General features: G+C 36.4%; 2 pseudogenes across 1 annotated transcript; both read right to left on the minus strand.

The window, feature by feature from the left end:
* Positions 1-3,269: 3,269 nt before the first annotated feature.
* LOC145634983 (U-box domain-containing protein 14-like) lies at positions 3,270-5,133 on the minus strand (annotated as a pseudogene). The gene is made up of 2 exons (XR_014113721.1): positions 4,756-5,133; positions 3,270-4,509 (listed from the first exon to the last, which is right to left on the minus strand). The product of XR_014113721.1 is annotated as a U-box domain-containing protein 14-like (transcript).
* A 13,870-nt stretch (positions 5,134-19,003) lies between these two features.
* LOC145637031 (uncharacterized) lies at positions 19,004-21,547 on the minus strand (annotated as a pseudogene).
* Between the last annotated feature and the right edge of the window lie 724 nt (positions 21,548-22,271).

Raw genomic sequence — 22,271 nt, forward strand, 5'->3', positions numbered from 1 at the left:
TGCAAGCAAACAAGGAACTTGTTGGTGGTGAACAAGTGTTATGGATGATGTGCTGATCAATTTCAACGTATATCTGTTATGATGGAAATTTAGAACATTTAATGGTCAGCCCAGCCCAAAAGCAAACATTGTAACTTCTAATTGGGGGCCAGTTATTACTCAATAACCTTGTACCATAAATGACTAAAAATATTGGGCCTTTTGAGGCTTCAATATTAAGCCCCATTCGTTTTTAAGTTTCGTATGTTATACAGTACTGTGTTGTATGTTATTAAATAATAATAACTTTACTTAGAGATGGGCCTCATTATGGGCTTACATTTCTTCTTAAAGATTGTTACAGATCAATATTTTCATACCCAAACACGGTCCATATCAAATGACACTCCAAACTGTTTATAGGCAAACTAGATTAAAGTGGCCTGGGCTCATATTAATGAGTCCTTACATATATAAAAAAAAGAAAAAGAAAAAGAAAAAAAATATTAAAAACAACGAAAAAAAATACTTTCTAAGCTTCAAAAACTCAAACATAAACACCAGTTTAATGCCATGTTCATTAACATACTAATAGATTAAGTAATTGGGATCAATTCAAACTACGCCAAGTTTTGTCGTTGCATGTGTAGGAATTATGACTAATAGCAATTAATAATAGAACAAACTTATCTGATTTAATGTCGTGGCATGACATAGCATCACTTCCCTAAAGTCGAATTTGCCCCGTACTTGTACACACGGACTCATAGCAAACGACCTCCAGGGTTACACGACTCTAACTCTTCGGTGTACTACGGAGAGCTAGATTGAGAACACCATGATCAATGCCCAAAACCAGAAACCATTTAATTTCTTGTAACATTTTTGGAGTAAAGAAGAAAAAGTATCTCCTTTTTTTTTCCGTCCTCAAATGAAATGCAAAGGCTTGGTTTATATATAGTAGTGATGCTATGATGTGCAAAACGTACTTGGACACATGATTAGTCAAAGGAGAATTTTAATTCCCTAAAATCAAGTCATCACCACTAATCAATCAAGAGAATTCAATTTAGCCTTTCAATCAAGATGCAAACGGCTGGGATTAATAAGGAAGTATTAGTGTAATATGGCACAAAGAAATATTGGTGATTAATGTCACTCAATTAAGGCAAATTTTGTGATTGATCTTTTGAAGCAAATGTATCTAGACTTGGAGTTTAACTATGGGAAATATCTGAAAACTCCAACAGCATGTACTATCGACCAACTGTAATGTGTTTTGTTTTTCAAACACAAGGACAGCATGGCCACTGTCCAGAATGGTGCTCGAGGAACCATACACTGCGTAAGGGTAGAGATTGTGGCAAATAACACGGGCCATGTGAATGGACACCCTTATCTCGGTTAAAATGACCACGTCTGGCATGAGCAACTGTATGAAATTGCTCAATTCTTGAACAAATGATTTCCTGCCCATGCTCTTGCAATTCCATAGCAAGTATTTTTTTCTCTCATTGTTCAAAAACTCAGGCAATACAATTTCGTTTTCAATATTTAACTCTACCTTAATTGCCCTCCCATCCAATGGGTTGCATGTATGGAAACTACAATGGATTGAAACTTGCTGTACTTTTGCGGGTTTTCTAATGTAAAATAAATGGCAGTAGTCCTCGTAACTATTTATGGTAATTGAATGCTCTCCCTCTGAAAGAACACTTAACTTAAATTTGGGGGTAATTGACTCTTCTAGTATGGATGATATGTAGTACGGGATGGATGATGTGTTGGCTTCCCACACCCCCCGTGCCACCTTGATTTGCGACAATCCATTTAATTGCCACTTTCAAAGCTGCTGGCCAAAGTGCAAGGTCGGACAAGTCAGGCAAATAACTGGGTGTGATCTTATTCTCCTTTTTTTTATCACAACAAGGTCACCATCCAGGCTGGTTTCCGTAGCTATTGACTTAGCTGCGGTCTTAGCGGATACAACCTCGATCGGCACTTCCCCTCTACCATTCAAGACACACAACTTGACAATAATACTAAGAACATAATAATGATAAAGACAATAAACCAAGTACATAATCCATTAGTTAACGATTTCGTACTATCAAGTTACTACACTTCAGATTACACAAATAATACTACAGTGATTAACAATACATATTCCACACTAAACTGATTAAATATTCTAATCCATGCCGACTGCAACACAACAAAAGCAGCATCATTCACGATGTCACATAAAATTAGTGTTACACCAATAACAACGTTACACCAACAAGCCAACTTAGCACCACCCCTCGTTGTGGATGGACGGATCAAGGTCTAAACCGGAATTTGAATACCACTAACCAATGTAGTCATAGTCATCACTTGAACTAGGACTTGCCTCAATCATTGACGGACATGGCTAAATATCATGGAAAAAAAAAGAGCCAGTATTAGTATGCAATTTAAATTCTAGGCGAAATATAATTTGATTACTTGTTTCATTGCCACATTACTTACCAATATTTCAGCACTCAAATTCTGGCCATTCAATGTTGTCGACTTATTTCTCGTATATGGTGTAGCCACCCTGTTTTAAACCAGCAACACTCCACCAATACTACAAACTCAATAAGACTCAAGTTCGTACTCACCACACAGAGTGAACTGTATATCGTACAAAGTCCGGTTCCTTGGTCTAGCTTCAGTAATGACAACCAAGAATGGCCTGTACGTTTCATACAATATTTTGAAATTTTCCTTGAATGATCTCTTGTGGATATCCTTCGCGTTCCAAAGAACCATATTTTCCCTTTCGGGGAACACGGACCCTTTTGGGTAGTCAACCGCCGTGTCACCACACACAGATATGCAGAAGTATCTTACACCTCTTTCTTCATTAAACTTGGAGTACACATTCAATTGAATGGCACACAACCTATTCCAGACCTGCATGACATGAATAGCATTTGTGTGTGCACCAAAGAAAATGTGCCTCTCACTTGTAATTGCATGTCTAAACTTAATCTATAGAGTTTTGTCAATATAAAAGACAAACCCTATTTTTTTCAATTCCTTGGCAATGATTGTGCGTTTGTAAGGACTCCAGTGATAGACTCTCCTTGTTACATTCAAGAGAAAAAAATATTTGAGTGACAGATACGTAGTAGAGAGAGTGGGAAATCAATGGAGATGAAAGGATGGCGGGGTGAGAGATCAAATTTGCAAAGTAAAGAAAAATAAAGGTGAATAACAGATAACAATTAGTGATGTGATTTACATAGATCTTTTTTGATGCAACTTTACATATACTTATATGATTACACAATATATCAATACACGTACAATGCACAAATTTAATTTAGTAAAATCTATTTACAAATGAGTACAAAACATTGCTATTGATGACTGGACAAGGAGAGACAGTCCAGGAAAGAGTTAAGACTGAGATACTACATCACTGCTTAGTGCTTACTGTTCTACTCAGCAACATCTTTGGATCGTTGCAGGAACTCTAAAAGACTTGAAGCCTTTCTCTTGGCCCTATTAGTGCCATTCTCTGAAAGTTCTTTTAATATTTGTTCAGCCTGCATCTCCTTTGCTAGTTGCAAATGGTTTACATCACCCATGCAAAGTGACCAAAGTATTGCAGCAGCATTCTCTCTGTTACGAGGAGATCCAGTTCTTATTAACTCAACTAAGAGAGGAATTGGCTCAGCCTGCCCAATAGCAGATTTCCCCTCCGGATGGTTTGCAAGTATTGCTAGAGCCTCATCAACCATGCCACCATCAACTTCCTTCAGAAATTTTATTAGAGGGTCTACAATCCCTGCCCTCACAGCCCGCACCTTGTTGCCTTGGTAAATTGAAAGGTTGAAAATTGCAGTTGCAGCATCTTTCTTTCCCCTAGGGGTACCCTGAATGAGTAAATCGATTAGAGATGGGATTGCCCCTGCTGCTCCTATTGCTACTTTGTTCTCATCCACAACTGATAAGCTCAATAGTGTAGCAGCAGCATTTTCTCTCGCTTCCATGCTACTGTTCTTCAGGAATTCTACTATATCTCGTATTGCCCCAGCATTTACAATAATGCCCTTGTTCATGTCATTAATAGAAAGATTAAGAAGTGCTGTCATAGCATGTTCCTGAGTTCGAGAATCAGGAGAAGATAGCAGTTCTACTAGCAGTGGTATGGCTCCTGCCTCTGCTATACATACCCTGTTGTCTGCATTTCTTTTTCCTAGCAGCCGGAGCTCCCCAGCAGCAGCCCGTTTCTCTTCTATGTTTCCATGGGCCAACTTCTTTAGCAAGGCAGCAATAGCTGTTTTGTCACAGTTGGAAGCAGAGTTGCTAGTTCTCCTGTTTCTACAAGTTCCGTGTCCTTGGCAACTCCACACCATTATTCTCGCACCACAAAGTAATCAGGCTCTTCAAAACATAATTTGGTGTCAATGCTGTATGCAACAGAGTCTGTTGTGTCTTAGGACATGTCTTGTGACCAGCATCGAGCCATTTCTGAATGCACGATCTCTCATACGTCTGCACAAAAGATTCAAAAAGAGCATTAACAGAGATCAGAGTTTTTTGACCCTGGATTGTTTTCTCAAGATGCTGCTCGTTCTCAGGAAACATAGAGGCCTTCTAGTATAGAGAGAAGATTGTCAACAATAATTATAAGCTACACATGGACCCATTGACAAGTTTTTAAATCAATTAAAAAGAACAAAAAAGAACACAAACTCAGAAGAGAATGTTGGTAATATACTGAAACAAAACAGGCCTAACCTGGCCTGTAGATACGATAACAGGATCTTTCATTAGCTCAAGTGAGATAGGGCAGCGGAAGTCATCTGGTATAACAGGAGATCTATGCTTTATCATGTTTTTATCAACATCACACATGTCAACTTCTGGGCTCACAGTCAGTAGATAGTCATTGAGCTTCTTAAATAGGGACGACATCATCTCAAATGAATCACCAAGATCACTACTGCTTGTGATGACCATTTCATGAAAGGCACACGATTCTTTCCTCAGATCATCCATCATCAAAAGGTGCAGGTTCTGCGATAATCTCTGGAGAACCGCAGCATCAGGCTCTGCTTCATCCTGCACTTCTGTAATGTCCATCTCTATTTGCAGATCGGAGGATTCTGTTCTAGCTATTGCTCGTAGAAATTGAGCATGAACAAGTCCAATCTAATGAACAAGAAACCAAAGAATGCCACTTGTAAGCATCTTATTTTTGTATTTGTGTGAAGCTCTGTATTAAGAATGCTTAAAATATTAATCATATCACAAGTGCAATCAGAATTACAGATTAATAGTATTACCTGTTCTTGAACTTCTTCTAATAAACCAAGTCTGTTATAAGAAATCTTACTCAGAGCTTCTTCAATTTTTCCTGTTATATGAAGAAACTCAGTTGAGATTTTGTCTCGTTGCACAGCCTGTCACATGTAACAAGTTGATATGTAACAAGCATGATACAGCATACAACGAGCTTGAAAATGAAATAGTTGACATGTGCACAACATGAGCTAGAAACAACTAGACATGCTCTCAGTCATCTATTTAGAACAGTGACATTTTTTATCGGCCCTGCATTATATTTGGGCCAGTTTTACTTCACTTTGGAAACTTTTGAGTTCTGCAACAACTATCCTATCATCCATTTTCTAAGTATCACAATAATAATAGTTATTATTGTATTAATATTATTTGGTGAATTGTGATTTGGACCCATTTTTGGGAGATACTTAGAAAATGGAGCTGGAAGTTGGTATGGGTTTTGAAGAAGAGGAAGAACGATGGTTGATTAAAACATCAAGTTTCATTCCGTTGAAATTTTGAGAAATAGAGGCAAATTAAAACTAGCTGTAGCTGTTGGCTATTAGCTTTTGAGTAGCCGTGAGCTGTAGAGGTAGCTGTGAGCGGTCAAGTAGTAGTTGTTAGAGGTCAGCTGTCAAGGTAGCGGTTCATACTATCAGTGTTCGGTAAAAGTAGAGATTGAAATTATAAAATACAATTATTATTATTATTATTATTATTATTATTATTATTATTATTATTATTATTGTGTCAAAAAAATTATTATTATTATTATTATTATTATTATTATCTATAAATATAACTAAAGTAACAACCGCTGACATCATCCCCTATTTAAATTGTACAGATGTCAAGTTGTGGTAAAAAAATTTCCCGCCTAAATCAATTGCTGACATCATATTTTAATTTTAATTTTTTCTTTTTTTTAAACCTTCTTATTTTTTACCTTTAAATTATTAAAATATACACGAAGTATAGTTATTTTGAAGACAAATATTATATTACGAAGGATGTTATTTTCTATATATTTTTTTACATTATTATGGATTTATAAAAAAAATTATCTGACTTCCAAATATAATTACTCCCGATTTAAGAGCACTATGTATTGCATAATTTGGTGAAATTTTTACTATATTCAAAATTATTTAGATCTAAATACCATTGCAATTAATGGTTTGAAATTTTTTATATTGTGCATCGCACAGGGCTAATTTAGTTTATAACCTAGTTATTATTATTATTATTATTATTATTATTGTGACGTGTTATGTATCATATGTTTGATAATTTTAAATATTATATAGTATAATATATATTGCTAATAAATAATTAATTTTAAAAATAAGATAGAAAAAAAATACTCCACATATTGAAAGGAAAAAAAAGGATATGTAATAGAAAATTTCGATATTATGGTTGACTGAAACAATTAATATGAGTCAACAAGATAAAAAACAATTAAAATAAAATAAAAATTTAAATTAAAAAATTTAAAAATAAAAAAAGGTTGAATGCTACTTTACAATTTCAAAAGCTATCTTTTTTAGCTTTCAACAACAGCTACTTAAAAGCTACCTCTACTTCTAACAGCTACTTAAAACACTACTTCAGATCACCAAACACTGATATTATTTTAAGGTAGTGTTTCGAGTAGGTCTAAAAGCTAACAGCTACTCTAAAAGCTAATCCCGAACAGGCCCTAAAACTTGGAAGTTTTGTTCCGTTGAAATTTTCACGGTAAGAGAAGTAGAGAAAAAGTCAAATAAACCCGTGGTTTTTTTTTTTCAACTCGACATAGGACCTTTTTTTTTTTTTTTTTCTCTCGACATAGGACTTTTTTTTTTGGTTGTTGTTGTAGTTGTTTTACCCGATTCATCTTTTGGGCTAATTTGTATTAGAGGACCAGTTTTGGGTAGTTAGATTTCAATCTCCTCCCAATTGTTGTTGCGGGGGATTAAACACCCGGTCCTCCCTACCAAGTGCAATCTCAATCACCAATGCACCAACAACCAATTGGTGGACGTATGTTTCTTTGAAAGTATAAGAGGATAGGGGGAAATCGCACTCCCATAATGCACGGAAAATAAACGAGATACAATTCATATCACTAGACTAAGGTAAAAGAGATATATAGTGTCTAGGGTAAAAATACCCTAGACACGTGAACCAATCAGGTCGTGACACGTGTTACCCTAGGTTGCGCCCAACATGGGCCAACTAGGATAAGACACGTGTCACATCCATCATTAGGGAAATGGCGGCCTTCATGGGCTCAAAACCCGACGTGCCGTAAAAACAGCGCAGCCCAATTAGCTAGGTTAAATGACCTAAGGTAAGGGCACGCACTCTCATACCCTATAAATAGGGACATTTATTATCTTGGGTGGGGCACTTACTCACACTTTTTACATCTTACAATTATTACATTATTTTCTTATAACAGAGAAATCACTTGATCTCGGGATCCGAGAAGATCTACTTTACTTTCCGCATTTTACTCAACTTCGACACTTACTAACTTGATCGTCAAAGGCGGAATTCCGAACAACCGGAGCTTCCATTTGTTGCAGGTATAGGTGCCCGAAGATCCAGTCTTAGAGTTGTAACACTCCCGCAGGACACATTAGAAGACCCCGGAATATTTGGCGCCGTCGTCTGTGGGGAGAGTACCTCTAGGATGGCATCTCAACAATGTGTACCGCCTCCAGAAAACAAATGTCCGGATGGGTAGAGGTCCATTCGGACCACGATACTGAGTCGGAACCAGAGGTTGAAGTACATACGGTCGAAGATGGTTCCCTCATCACTAAATCCATTTGCTCCAAAGGCATAAAGAAGCGAAATGATAATCAGGCCGGTGCGAGCAAGTTAGCCGGCAAGCCTCAGGGTAAAGGGCCGATTGCTCACATCACTCGCTCCGGATTCCTGAAGTTCATGACCGACTTCAAAGGAACTATGAAGAGCTTCATCAAAAGTCAGGCGGCTGGTCCGAGCAAGGGTCAGTTGGCCAATAAGCCTTCTCATTCAGAGAGGGCCAAGATAGTCAAGGATAGGGAACCCACTCCTCATCCCAAGCAGAAGGAGGGGGTCAAACCCTTCATTGACTGGACGAAAATACGTCTCCCGGAGACGTCAAAAAGAAAGCCCATCCAGCACCATGAATCGGATGGAAGTTAAAAGACCTATACTGATGCCCGGCAGTTCATCGAGCACAGGAGAAGCCAACAACTGTTTGACACGGCATCAACGCCGACTATGCCAAACAACTTAAGGAATACCTCGCTGAGGTATTCCCATTCAGAGCATGAGCACCCGTCAGCCGACCCATCAAGTCGAACAGGTCCTCATGTGATAAGCTCGGCACCGTATGTGCCTCATCAATCATACGACCCATTTACACAATCATTCCAGCAGCCTGCTCTCTACGGAGGTCAGGCGACATATCAAGTCCAACCTTTGGACTGGGAGCTCCGTCTGCTCAAACTTAGGGAACAACCTTCTGCGTTCTCCAAGGATATAACTAAGGCGGCACAACCGACAAAGGTTAAGAATGTTCTGGTTGGTGCCTATGACGGCACCACCAACCCTGAGGACCACCTAATGGCATATACCAACCTCATGTATTTACAAGGGTTGGATGATGCTACATGGTGTCGATGCTTCCCAGCCACGCTGAAAGGCATTGCCCAACAGTGGTTCGGCAACCTGCCTCCTGGGTGCATCAACAATTTCAGGACGCTTGCGTTCTTGTTCGCCTCAAACTTCTCAATGAACATACCGGCCAAAAAGACAAGTATTAACTTGGGGGCGGTTGTTCAGGGAGATCGTAAGGGGCTCTACTCATATGTCAGACGATTCAATCTGGAGAGAATCCAGATTCAAGAGCTGCCTGAAAAAATTGCTTATACGAACTTCTTCAAGGGTCTGAAGGACGGATCACAGTTCAAATTTGATCTCGTCCGGAAGATAGTTTTCACTCTTCCAGAAGCGATGAGGGAGGTAGAGGCCTACATACAGGCGTCAGAACTCTGCTCCTCCAGCAAGCAGATGGATCAAAAGAGATCCGAAAAACAACAAGGCAGTCGGCAAGAGCAGTTAGCTAAGAAAAATGAAGAAAGAAAAAAGAGAAAAAGAAGTTTGGGCGGTCGATGATTCTAGTCAGCCGTCCAAAAAGAAGAAAACAAAAGTTAAGGAGTACGTCCGAAAGTACAAGTTTAACAAAGAATGCTACTCCATCCTCATGGAGATAAAGAACCGGGTGACCTATGAGAAGCCTCTGGCAATGAAAGGTCCGCTCAAAAACCGAGACAAGAACAAATACTGTCATTTCCATGAGGACAGAGGCCATGACACCAATGACTGTTACAGCCTAAAGCGGTTGTTGGACAAATTGGCTGAGAAAGGGTTGCTGAAATCCTACATTTTGAAGTCCAAGGTGTGATGAGCGTCATTTATGGCGCTCAAAAGAAAAAGTTTTAGGTCCTTTTTCTATGTTTTCTTTCTTTATTTTCCTCTAACAGGAGCAGGAGGGCACGAGTACGTAATAGTAGCCATCGATTACTTCATTAAGTGGATTGAGGCTGCTTCATACATTAATATCACTTCTAAACATGTCGTAAAGTTTCTCGAATGAAACAAATTTTATAGATATGGAGTTCCAAATGAACTAATTAGTGATCAGGGATCTCAATTCAAAGCTGAAGTCGAGACCCTCTTAACTCATTATAAAGTAAAACATCATCACTCATCCCCATATAGACCTCAAATGAATGGAGCTGTAGAGTCGGTAAATAAAAATACAACAGTCATCATTAAGAAAATGGCAGAAAATTATAAAGACTGGCCGAATAAACTACACTTCGCATTATGGGGTTATAGAACGTCCATACGAACATCAATAGGAGTAACTCCATACTCCTTAGTTTTCGAAATGGACGCAGTTCAACTAGTCGAACTGGAAATACCATCCCTACGCATCGTACTAGAAAGTAAGCTACCGAAAGCTGAATGGGTAAGAGCGAGGTATGAAGAACTTTTATTCCTCGATGAACGACGATTAAGAGATTTACATCATGTACAAGTCTACCAAAGACGCATTGCGCGTCATTTCAATAAAAGAGTAAAACCCAGAAATATAAAAGAGGGTGACTTTGTACTAAAGGAAGTTAGGGGACCACCAACCGATCCAAGAGGGAAATTCAAGCTTAATTGGATAGGTCCCTACCGTGTAATTGAAATCCTATCAGGAGGAGCCGTCAAATTAATGGATATTGGAGGTGATGAAATTCGCCAACTAATAAACATTGATCGACTTAAGAAATATTACATATGAAATCTGGATAAACTCGTTCATTAATTCAACCAATTTTATAAGCATTCAATTGAAAGATTCTAAGTGTTATGCACTTTACCGAATAATACGGTAAAGTACATAACACTTGGGGGGTAGTTTAAAATTAATAGACCATTCTAAGTGTTCAGATTTTTTCGAACATCACGAAAAACTCTTCACACTTGGGGGGTAATAATGCAGAATAAAAAAAAATTCAAAACACTAGTAGTACAGGTGTCGCGCGCAACTGGAATAGTTGCGCGCGGATGTCACGCGCAACAAATTTAGTTGCACGCGACATGCTCGCGCAACCTCAGATGTATTGAACCCAGTTTTTTACGTTTGAACGAAGTTACGTAGTCGAAAAAAAAAATTAAACTTTGATTTAATTCTTTTTAAACAAGGTTTGATTAATTTTTCATTTAATTTATACCTAAGAGATTAAAGAAAATAAAGAAATACATAAAAAAAAAAAAACATTAGAACTACGCAACGACCTGATTTCGTAATACGAATACGTAGGCAATCTTTATGATTAGGTCATATCAAAATATAAAGCTCATTTTATTTCATTCAAATTCCAAAAAAAAAGACATTGTTGAACTAGATTATAAACAAAAAAAAAATAAACAACTAGTTGTGATTACACTTTATTTAAAAAAAAAAACTAATAACGAAATTGTGTAACACTCTAAGGTTTTACTATGTCCTCAATTGTCACGGACGATGGAGGAGTAGTTTCCATCGCAGTATTCTCAAAAACCTTAGAGCTTTCTCCTACGCTCTTCTTTTTAACCCATACATTGTTCTTCAATTTGGGAAATGAGGTATTTTCAACCTTTTTTCCCTTTTACGAAGCTTTCGTTAGAGTCCTTTTTCGAGTTTGTTGCGAAGGTTCCTTTATTATCACACCTTGTTGTGCGGGTTTGGAGGGAGCTTTCCTTTTTGTTTCCTTCGAACGCGACGTAGAAGATGAGGAGTCTAATTTTCTTCTCACTCCTTTGTTTTGGCCACTAGGAGGAGTAGTGGTGGCCGAATGCATCAAAGGCTTAGGTGGATTGTGAGCCGTGGCAGCTTGATATTGAGATCGATCCTTGTTTAATTCGCCCTTATCCGCCGCATTCATCCAAGCTTTGTAAAAGGAAGATAATACAATACTCGCAGCAGGATTTTGTACTACCCATCTAGGAAGACTTAACCAATACTCCATCCAACGAAAAACTCGCTCGGGTTTAATAGTCACATCTTTAGGGGCATCACAATATTGCGGGGGAATAATTTGTTTCATCCTGTATTGTCTCATTACCCTGCAAGGAAAAATATAAGTAGCACTAGATAGGCCTAAAAGCCTAATGTAAGGGCAATTGAGACTAGTCCCAACCATACTATTTATGTTCCACCAAGGAATCACAAAGCGTATGTTAGGAACCCCATGACAGAAAAACGACGTCCATTCCTCTTCATTCTTATGCTTGTAAAGGATTTAACGTCCAGGGAATGTCCTTACTCCATTAGCCTCAAGGTTTTGTGGCTGATCAACGATTCGAAAATGCTCCATGAGCCAAATCTAAAAAAAAAGAAAAAAAAATTAGTTTGCAACTTTTTACACAAGCAGGTGGCGCGCGCATCAAAACTAGTTGCGCACGCCATCCGCGCGCAACGCAAAAGATTGTGCTGGTCATACCAGCGCAACTTCGTAACTTGCGCTGATAAACGACGATAAAAAACTTACGTGTAATAGGAGTGGACTTCCCGTGAAACCGTTTTCGTTAGGGTCTCCTCTAAGGCGATTCAAGAATAGAACGGTTTCCGCCTAAGCCAAAGGAGCGGGTAAATGACATCCCTCTATTTGCTCTACTATGGACACCATGGAATAATCTCCATATCCTTTCCCTGTCCTAAGTAAACAATTAACAACAAGACAATAACATAAAGCACGAATTTTAAAGCGTTGTTTAGTCATGTTGTCACGAGGGGCGACGAAATGTTCAATAAATTGAATCAAATTCACGCCTTCTTTAATTCCAATATTGGTCATATCATTGTCGGACAAGCCAAAAAATCTTTGGAATATAGCTTTGGGATCCGACAAGGTAGGCGAATAAGTCACAGGGAGAGTATTTGTAGGGAAGCCTAGCAAGGCCTCGAACTCACCGAGTAGTGGGACAATTTCGTCCCATTTAAAGAAGAGATGGTGGTTAGAGTCCCAATGGTTGGCTGTGGCATGAAGAAAATCAAAATTAATCACTAGTTGCATATAATTCAATAGAGGGTCTAGGTGGTAAATTTTGAAAGCTTGTTTGTCCTCGGTTGAAAGGGAAGTGACCCATTGCTTCAAACGTTGTTCAAACGTCTTCACCATTGTTCAATTCAAAAAAAGAGAGTGAGAATTTAGAGATATTAATTCTTTTTAGTTTCTTATGATATTACTAAGCGAATGAATGCGAGATGATCAAAAGCCTACACTAAACCACGTTTAAATAGACCCAAGAGGGGCAAATTTTCGGCAAATTTGGCTCAAAGGAAAGTTCATCAACAGGTGGCGAGTGCAACTCATGAGTTTCACGCGACATCCGCGCACATCCGATTCACATGCGCGCGACAGCCGCGCTCAACTCATTTAGTTGCGCGCATCTCCCCTGTCGCAGCATGTGAATTAGATTTATTTCCATATTTTGGCTTACATAATGACGGAATCTTAACGAAATCTTAAGACAAATCATACTCTTGGCTTTTAACCCTTTGTGTCCATTTTGTTTCCAACTTTTTTATTTTCTTTTTTATTTTTTATTATTATTTTCTTACTTCCTTTTTTTTTCTTTTTTTTTCTTCTTTCTCTTTTTCTTCCTTTTTGCTTTCTTTTCTCCTTCCTTTTTCGAGCCTTGGTTATTTTTTCGAGGGGGGTAAGTCGGGAACCCTTTCCCTACCTCGAAAATTTTTGCTTTATTAACAAAAAAAATAATAATAAAACGTACACATGGAAACAAATAAAAATAATAATAATGATGACATATATATACAAATGGGTCATATGTACAATGATGCAAAAAATATATATATTTACATCTGTTTCCTAAAATAAATGATAATATGTGTACAAAAGGAATCATGGTGCTCGGCGACTACTAGACGGTTGCTACACATCCTGCAAAATCCAAAACGAAGATTAATACATGAAATGTAATAACTTCGTTGAAAAGAAAAGAAATAAACTTACCGCGATCATCCGATGATCACGGCATGACAAAGTCACGAGGGCTCTCCGATAAGCAGCTCGGAAAGCACGTATGGTCCTCACCATGCCGTTCACGGTCTCCTGCGGAACCTGTTCCAAAAATACAAGGACAGTTAGTAAACAATTGTATATGAAACAAAAAAATAAATAGAAATGTTTAAGTACATATACAAAAAAGACATACCGACTCAACCGTCTCAGGGACAAACGGTATCTCCTCATCTTCCTCCGCTGTTAGAAGGATCTCACGAATTACCGATCCGACAGCATCGGTATACATGATCTCCGCTGAAGGAGGCACCCAACCACCTAGCTCGACCCGCTAAAAAATATAAAAAGGGGTCAAAGTTCCGAAAGAAAATAAATAGTAACAAGAAAAAGAGAGAGTTGAAGTACTAATCGGAACAAAAGTTGGGAAAAGAGTCAGCCTGGATTCCAACTTGAGATTTATGTTATCAATTATTCCTTAAACTGTTATATAATATGGTTTGTTAGCTAGGAGGAATAATTGAAAAGGCGGTGCCTTTAAAAAGCCCCAATTCAGGTGAAAAATACTACTTCGTGAAATAATTTGAAAAACCAGCCTAACAGCTACCTAGTGATAGGGTAAACAATTGTAACGAAAAGAATATTTACTACCAATATTTGTGACGATAACCCATTTTGTCATTAGAAAGGAACATAAGTTTGAAGATCTGACCATTATTGATATAGAGAAGCCTGAAGGTCTTACTAAAGATTTCCTTCACTTAAAGTGCCATGGTATGGGAAAGGAGAGACCATTATAACAATAGAAATAGGACCAGTCAATAATTAATCTGACTCACGTTTGATAAGCATCTACAACTTCTAGATAAGCATCCATGTCCTGGTACTGACTAACATCCTATGTAACTATTTAGATTTTGGGCTAGCTCAAGTGGGGAGCTTCGACTCACGCACCTGTGTACCTTTCCGTCTAAAAAAAAAGGGGGAACTTTACAGCGGTCATCCAAAAAATGACCACTAGTAGAATTGAATGTGAACCACAAAAAATACATTTATTTTATCTTTTTTTTATATTGAAAATATATTAAGCTAATCTTAATTTTGTAATTTTCATAATTTGATGATTTAAAAAATTTAGATTAAATCAAGACCGTTAGATTATGTTGGAAGAATCCTAGCCTTTCATCTTATTAATTGTATTAATGCTTGTTTGTTTTGGGGAAAAGGAGAGATAATATCTTTATTTTGACTCAAAAAAAAAACAAAAAAAAAAAACAAATTAACATACAATTGTTCATATTCCACCAATATAACGTTATATTTTAACTACATGAAAACATTGAAATAGTGGAAAATTTTTATGTCCATCCTCCATTGAAGACTAGAAAACATGTTCTTTAGATTCGGCCTAGTCTAATTACTTGTAAATTATAATCACACAATTCAATTCGCGATCCTTCGTTGATGTATTATCATAGCCATTCTAAATTAGTGTAGCACTTATGTTCGGTATTCGAATTCTCCATTGACAATGGGTTGAAGCATTCAAGGCCTCCATTGTTTTTGTTTGAAGCATTCAAATTATTATTAATAGAAAAACTCAAACCTTCAATTTTACTTTCCAATAACGACCTTGAATTAGTTAATTCATGAAACCAATTCATCAATAGATTTATTAACATATAAAATTGAACCATTTGTTATAAACCAAGCCGAAATTATCATCAAAAAAAAAATTACTATTGATAAATAAAAACTAGTTTGATTATTTAACCACAAAAGAAAAGAAGAAAAAACGAAAACGTACGGCATCTCTAATAACGTAAAAAACCTTAGCTTGAAAAAAAATCTTTTTGAAATCCAAAATTTTGGCTAAAAAACCATCTAAATAGGAAACTAAATATCAACCGAAATAATCTTGCCTTATAGATTTAAGCAATCTTTTTTATATGCATAATTGTAGCTAAAAATCCATCTTAAAAGGAATTTAGTTTAAAGCAATATTAGTCTTTTTTTTTATGAAACTAATGAAAGCTTCTACCAAACATTAATGGAATACCTTCAATGAAACATCGATAATACTTTACTTCAATTAATCTTTAATGTAACTAATAGAACATGCTTTAAATGTAATAGCAATGGAAGTTTGATGATAATAATAACAAAAAAAGTGTTCTAATATGTTAATAATCTTAAAGCATTTGTATTCGACTATCCATGGTAATTAATTAATTAGTTGGTGGTTTTGCGGATGAAGATGGAAGGTTGATGAATTGAAGGTGACCAAAGGTTGAAGATGTCCAATGTTTGAAGGTGAAATGAGGTTGAAAAGGATTAAGATGATAAATTTTTTTTACCCTCTTGTAACTAGGCAAACAACCTCTAAAACATATATTAGTAAAATAATAATTGGGTTTATAAAAATATATAAATAAAAGTCTAATTATTTATTGAAATTACAAAAAAAAAAACTAAAATTTTTATTTAAATGTATTTTCAATAAAAGAAAAGCTAAACTAAATATATTTTTTGTGGCTCACATTTATTTGTAGTGATGGTCATTTTGAATGACTATTGTAAAATTTTCCCAAAAAAAGTCTATGTAACTACTATTATGCAATTTCATTTTAAAGCTTTTAATTTTTCTGCACTATTAATATTTTTATTGTTCATGTACGTATAACCATTATTCCATAGAAATATTGATGTTTATTGCTTTGAATACATTAACATGTTTTGTTAGAAACTCATCATATACTAATGATTTTAAGAACTATTATTGACTTTGTTTGGATAATTAATATTTGTCTTTTAACCAGAGTTTTTTATTTTAACAAAATCTGCAAATAATTAACTTAAATTGTCAAACTTAGTAGTATAGGCTAGGGAAAAAAAAATCAAATTCATGTTTAATATTTTTTTAGAACCATAGCAATATTAGATTACACTATGAACAATTTTTTTTTTTTTTTAATGAATATCTTATATGAAAATGATTTGTTAGTATTACAAAATTATACACAAAACATCTTTATTATTAAACACTCTTCACAATAATCAACTTCATATGATTTTAGTAATATATATACATATTGATTTATACAAACCCAAGTAACAACAAAGTTGATGCGCCTCCGGAGAAACTATTAGTATCCTCAAGTACCATGCTGTAGCTTTTACATAACATTTTCTCAGTAAAAATTGAAATATCGTCAGACATGAATAAGAGAAATTATCATGATACAATTTTACAAAGGTAAAAGAGGTAAGATATTTTTCAATATATAAAGTTCATGAGAAATCTAAGAAGACGTTGATTCTCGTTATTGAATAATAATAAAAGGGAAGTGTCATTATATCCTGACCATGTTCACTTGGTACTTCACTGAAAATATGAGTCATAACTATGCATTTATCACTCAGGATAGGATAAGTTTCTTCCAAAGCCTAACTATATTCAGATATTGAAGGGTAACAACTAAAAAGAGCAATATAATAAGCAATAAAGTTTAAAGACATGTCAAATGGTACATAATAAAAGGATTAATTCCCTCCCTATCTCACATACTTTTTAGCTCCATAGATGCTTATTTGCTCTCAAATTATATTTTCCTCCAAATGAAATCCATTATCTTCATTAGTCCTAGACCTAGTTTATTGGTCAAGATAGTCCAATGATAAAAGGATCAAGGTCAATTTTATAGAGTTTTAATTGGATAGGGCTTTATTGGATAGGGTCATTAATAGACAGGGTCATTATTGGATAGGGTCATTAATAGACAGGGTCATTATTGGGTCAAGAAAGATACCCAATAATTTTGAAAAATAAAATGTACTTTGTTAAAAAAAAAATTACGTGTACTAATTCGTATTCATTTATAATGCCTGATAGTAAGCGATGATATCAAAGGGAATCTGATTCTATTTGTACTCATTGTGTTTTTTATTTTTCTTGTTCGTTTACCGACACGCCAAATATTGTCCTACTATCGGGGCGTCACCCATTTGGCCCGACCCGTTATCGATCTGCTATAAAGCGACTCTCTTATGACCCGACCCACTTCCAACCCTCTTCCAACCCTGACCCGACCCGCCCAATAACCAGGTCTAATTAGTCTTATCTATAACAATCAACAACTTATAATCACATTCTTGTATTTAAACCATATTGATTAATTTATTGTTTTATACTTTTAAATCGCTTTCTTAAAATACGTGCAAGCTAAGATGATTCGCGAAAGAGCAACATTGAAAGTGGGGATGTAGACTTAGCATCTCCTTGATCACTACTTTTAGGTAGTTCATGTTCTTTAAATCCTCCTCGCTTACTCGATCATGTTTTGCTCTCGATACTTCCTCTTATTCGTCTTGTGCTGCCATAACTCGAGGATGACTTAATAGCTCGGCCATTGCCCATTCTAGCAGCATGCTCGTGAGCGCCACACGAGGGCGTTTGCGACTTAGGTGGGGGAGCTTATCACGTGCGGACAGTTTCCCAGGCGCTATGGCACAGCGTGTCCCATATGAGGCAACTCCCATGTCTGGTTGGTCCGATACTCATGCATATGTGTTGGTGCAGGTTAATTTTATTGCGTGTCTTATTCCTTGTTTTCAAGCTTGTTGCGCATATGGGGTAGGCTGGCCTGGATCTAATCCTCGGAGATTCAGGCGCCGCACGGGCGATCTGCGCTGACGCGTGACAACCCGCTTATATGAATTGAACAAATGTAAAACTAAGAAGCAGCTGTAAACTAAAAAGAAATAAAACAAACGTGTGCATTTCAGCTACGTACCTTCAGCAGCTTTAATTATCTGCTTCTTGTTCTGATGCTTGTTCATTAACAACTCCTTCAACTTCAACAACACCATTTTATATCCCTGCAAAAATACAACAATGTTGATAATTAAATAAAAAAATATTAAAATTGCAGGGTTACAAGAGATAGTTCCCGTAAAATAAGTCCACTCCTTCAGTGTCGGAACTTGGAAAATGTGAAAACTCAGAAGAGTATCCCTGCCAATTAACAAGCAAAACTTATACAACAAATGGAATAATCATTTTTTAGCGGTTTCTTCTTTTGTTTACAGCACTATGAATGGAAACGATGTCTTCCAGAGTTCCATTATCTCCCTTTCTAGCTACTTCATTTCTTGCTTCCCTTTATGCAAGCCCAATCTTCCATTTCAGAGACTGAAATGTCTTCCAAATACTGTGAATATCGGTCTACAACATATAAAACCACCACCAATAACAGTAACTCAGAATATATACCTTTTCAGTTTCTTACCACTGTCTAGTTGTAGTTAATAACAGCGTCACAGGCATATAAAAGTACTAAAAATTAGTGTTTTGTATTCTCAATTTCTCTCCATAATATCTTAACTTTCCTGCAAGTCTTTTTAGACTTGATCCACACTGGGTCAACATTATTGTTTTTGTGCAATATAGTTTGGTCACATCAAAAGTGCAAATATATGGAAACTAAATTTATGTTCTTCAGAGTAAGTTTGTGTTCAGGAATCAGGATATAATAAATTTGATGGAAGTCAACTACCTGGCCATGTAATACACCAGAGAGGCCAACTGTTGCTCCTACTTTAGCACATGAAACAATTTCATCCACCAAAGACAAAAGCAGATTTAATAAAATGTTCGCAATGACTGTCGTATTTGACAAGGGAAGGCTTGCCCCCTATACACCCTTGTGGTGGGACCCTTCCCCGGACCCTCACCTAGCGGGGACGCCAATGTGCACCGGGCTGCCCCTTAATGACTGTCGTATTTATCTGTCTCTATGACATTTTGATCTGCAGCAAGCTCCATAGCATGCATATTTTCCTGCACTTTTTCTTCCAGACAAGAAGTATTGTCTTTTGAGGGTACTAAATACAGCATCAATTTCTGAGGTTCTATATTGTTCAGTTCAGCAGTCTGATGTGTGGCTGTTATTGCTTGAGGATCAATATCAACCCCAACTGACAAAGTTGCACCCAACTGCATTTGACAAAATTTATGTTTATAAAACAAGAGCCATTATGATTTAACAAGCTCACTAGATCAGTATAGTCAATCAGAAAAGGTAGGGCATACATTTCAATCATTTTGAGAAGGTATAAGGGCAGAACATCAAGGTTTCCCAACACTCTCTTCCCAAAAATATATAGTCAAGCTTGTCAATGAAATTAACTTATGAGTACAATTAGCATATGCTAAGAGTCAAATGGAAGGAATCAATCGTTAGTTCCGCTTTCCATTCACTATTAAGTGTTTATACCTAGCCTTGTACTCAATATTCTTTCTTAATTGTGCAGATCCCTTTTTAGAAAAATTACCTAAAAATTGGCTATCCAAAAAAAAAAAAAAAAAAAAAAAAAAAAAAAAAAAATTACCTAAAAATTAAGAGCAAACTTTTGGAAATAAGGAGCTACAAAAAGTGGTTCAACTTCAAAAAACAGTTAGCAGTTCGTGTCAGCCAAAGGATTTAGATCCAAACAATCTGTTCTCACGAGAGTTCTAAGAAAAATTAAAAGGTTTTCCTCCACATGCCATGATGTACCATTAACCCCTCTTATGAGAAACAATAATCAATACGAGTGAACTGGATACACAGTGGAAAGAAACTTTAGTCCATCTTCACTAAAATGAAAAGGCCATATCTTACAGAATGGAGAGTCTAAAACTACACGGAAGATTCCAAATAATATGTTTTAAAAATTAAAAAAAGATTAAGATTCCAAACAATATGGATTTCCTTTTATGTAGAGTGTACCTTCAAAGCTGCAATTGAGAGATTTCCAGACCCTGTGCCGTACTCCAGGAAATGTTCACCTCCTGTTACAGTTTGATGTAGCAACAGCAAACACATCTTGGTTGTAGCATGCTCTCCAGTTCCAAAAGCTAAACTAGGATTTAAAATAATATTTGTCGCCTGTGCATCCTCCAGCAAGGCAGAAGATAATGACATAAAAGAAATGATAAAAACTGAAAAAAAAATACAACAATAAGTCAAACAAACTACATCATATTCTTTGAAAGAATCAGAAAACTAAGACACTGATGGTCATACAGGAGCAGTTTTCCACTCTGGCACAATCCAGAGGCCCTTACTTCCACTGGATCAAATGATTCCTGAAGAAAGTGTTAAAGATATACATTAGTAACTAAGACATTATAGGTTTTTATAAGAAGAATGGGGAAAAGGCTACATTAGTCAAATCCAGAGTGCAAATATACAGGCAAGTGAAAAAGTTTGGTGCAGTATGGTATATGCATTGACACCTTACAATCAGAAACACACTTGTTACAAAATAAAAGCATAATGATAGGAACAACATGACTCAAATGCAAAATATAAAAGCAGTAATAGCAAGTAGCGGATATTCAACCTGAGTTCGCTTTATCCAATCATAGGGATCATACTTAGAGTTCAAAAGCTGGAATTTCTATGCCTATGGAATCAGCAGCGCATGATATGCATGAAGTCACATTTCCATGCCCAATAAATATTGAACACGTGTTGACCTGCATATATAATAGATATCTACCAGGTCTATAATTTTGATATTTGACATTAGTGAGTGACAGCAAAGTGTATCACTCAATTAAAATTGGAATAACAGACAATGAACCAAGTCTATCTTCTAGGGGACAGTAATAGCACTGAATAGCTAACAAATGCATTGCACATCGTTCTAAAGATGGCTACGCACATGTTCATAGACTATCTCACATATGGAAACCTTCCATTGTCTGAATTCACCAACCACAAAGGTTTACGACAGCAAAACGATTCAAGAATGACAAAAGGCATGGGAAAATCATAGTATCATACATTCATACCCATCAGATAAACTGGGAGTTAGGCCCTGTTTCTTTCAACTTTTAAGTCATTCCATTCCGTTCAGTTCAGAACTATTCTGTTCAGTTCAGATCAGTTCAGAACCACTTAGTTCAGTTATGATCCATTCAGTTGAAAGAAACGGGGCCTTAATCTATAGTACCAACCCCTGGTTTTGACAACATTGAAAACATACTGGCATACTGCATCAGCATAATGCTAAATACTTCGGTTCTATCCTTCCAAATTGGTCATCATCACAATGAGACAATATTCCCCTTTTGAAAATTTTCTCTATTGGCAATAGGTATGGTTTATATTATGTTACTGTGCTGACTAAGCTTTTCTTGAGCATTGAATCAGCTACATATGAGCTACATACTTAAGTGGACAGTGCACAAGAACAGGAATTCAAAAGCATCCTCACTCATGACATTCTTTATCTTATCCAATAACTTGTATAGAACATCTGTTTATTTTGTTCCCAACTTTACCTTTTTTTTTTTTTTTTTTTTTTGAAAGGTCCCATCTTTACCTTAATATTAAGAAAGTTCTCTCTCTTTTGCCATAAATC

Source organism: Chenopodium album, chromosome 6 (assembly GCF_948465745.1).
Source record: "Chenopodium album chromosome 6, dcCheAlbu1.1, whole genome shotgun sequence".
NCBI classification, from domain to species: Eukaryota; Viridiplantae; Streptophyta; class Magnoliopsida; order Caryophyllales; family Amaranthaceae; genus Chenopodium; species Chenopodium album.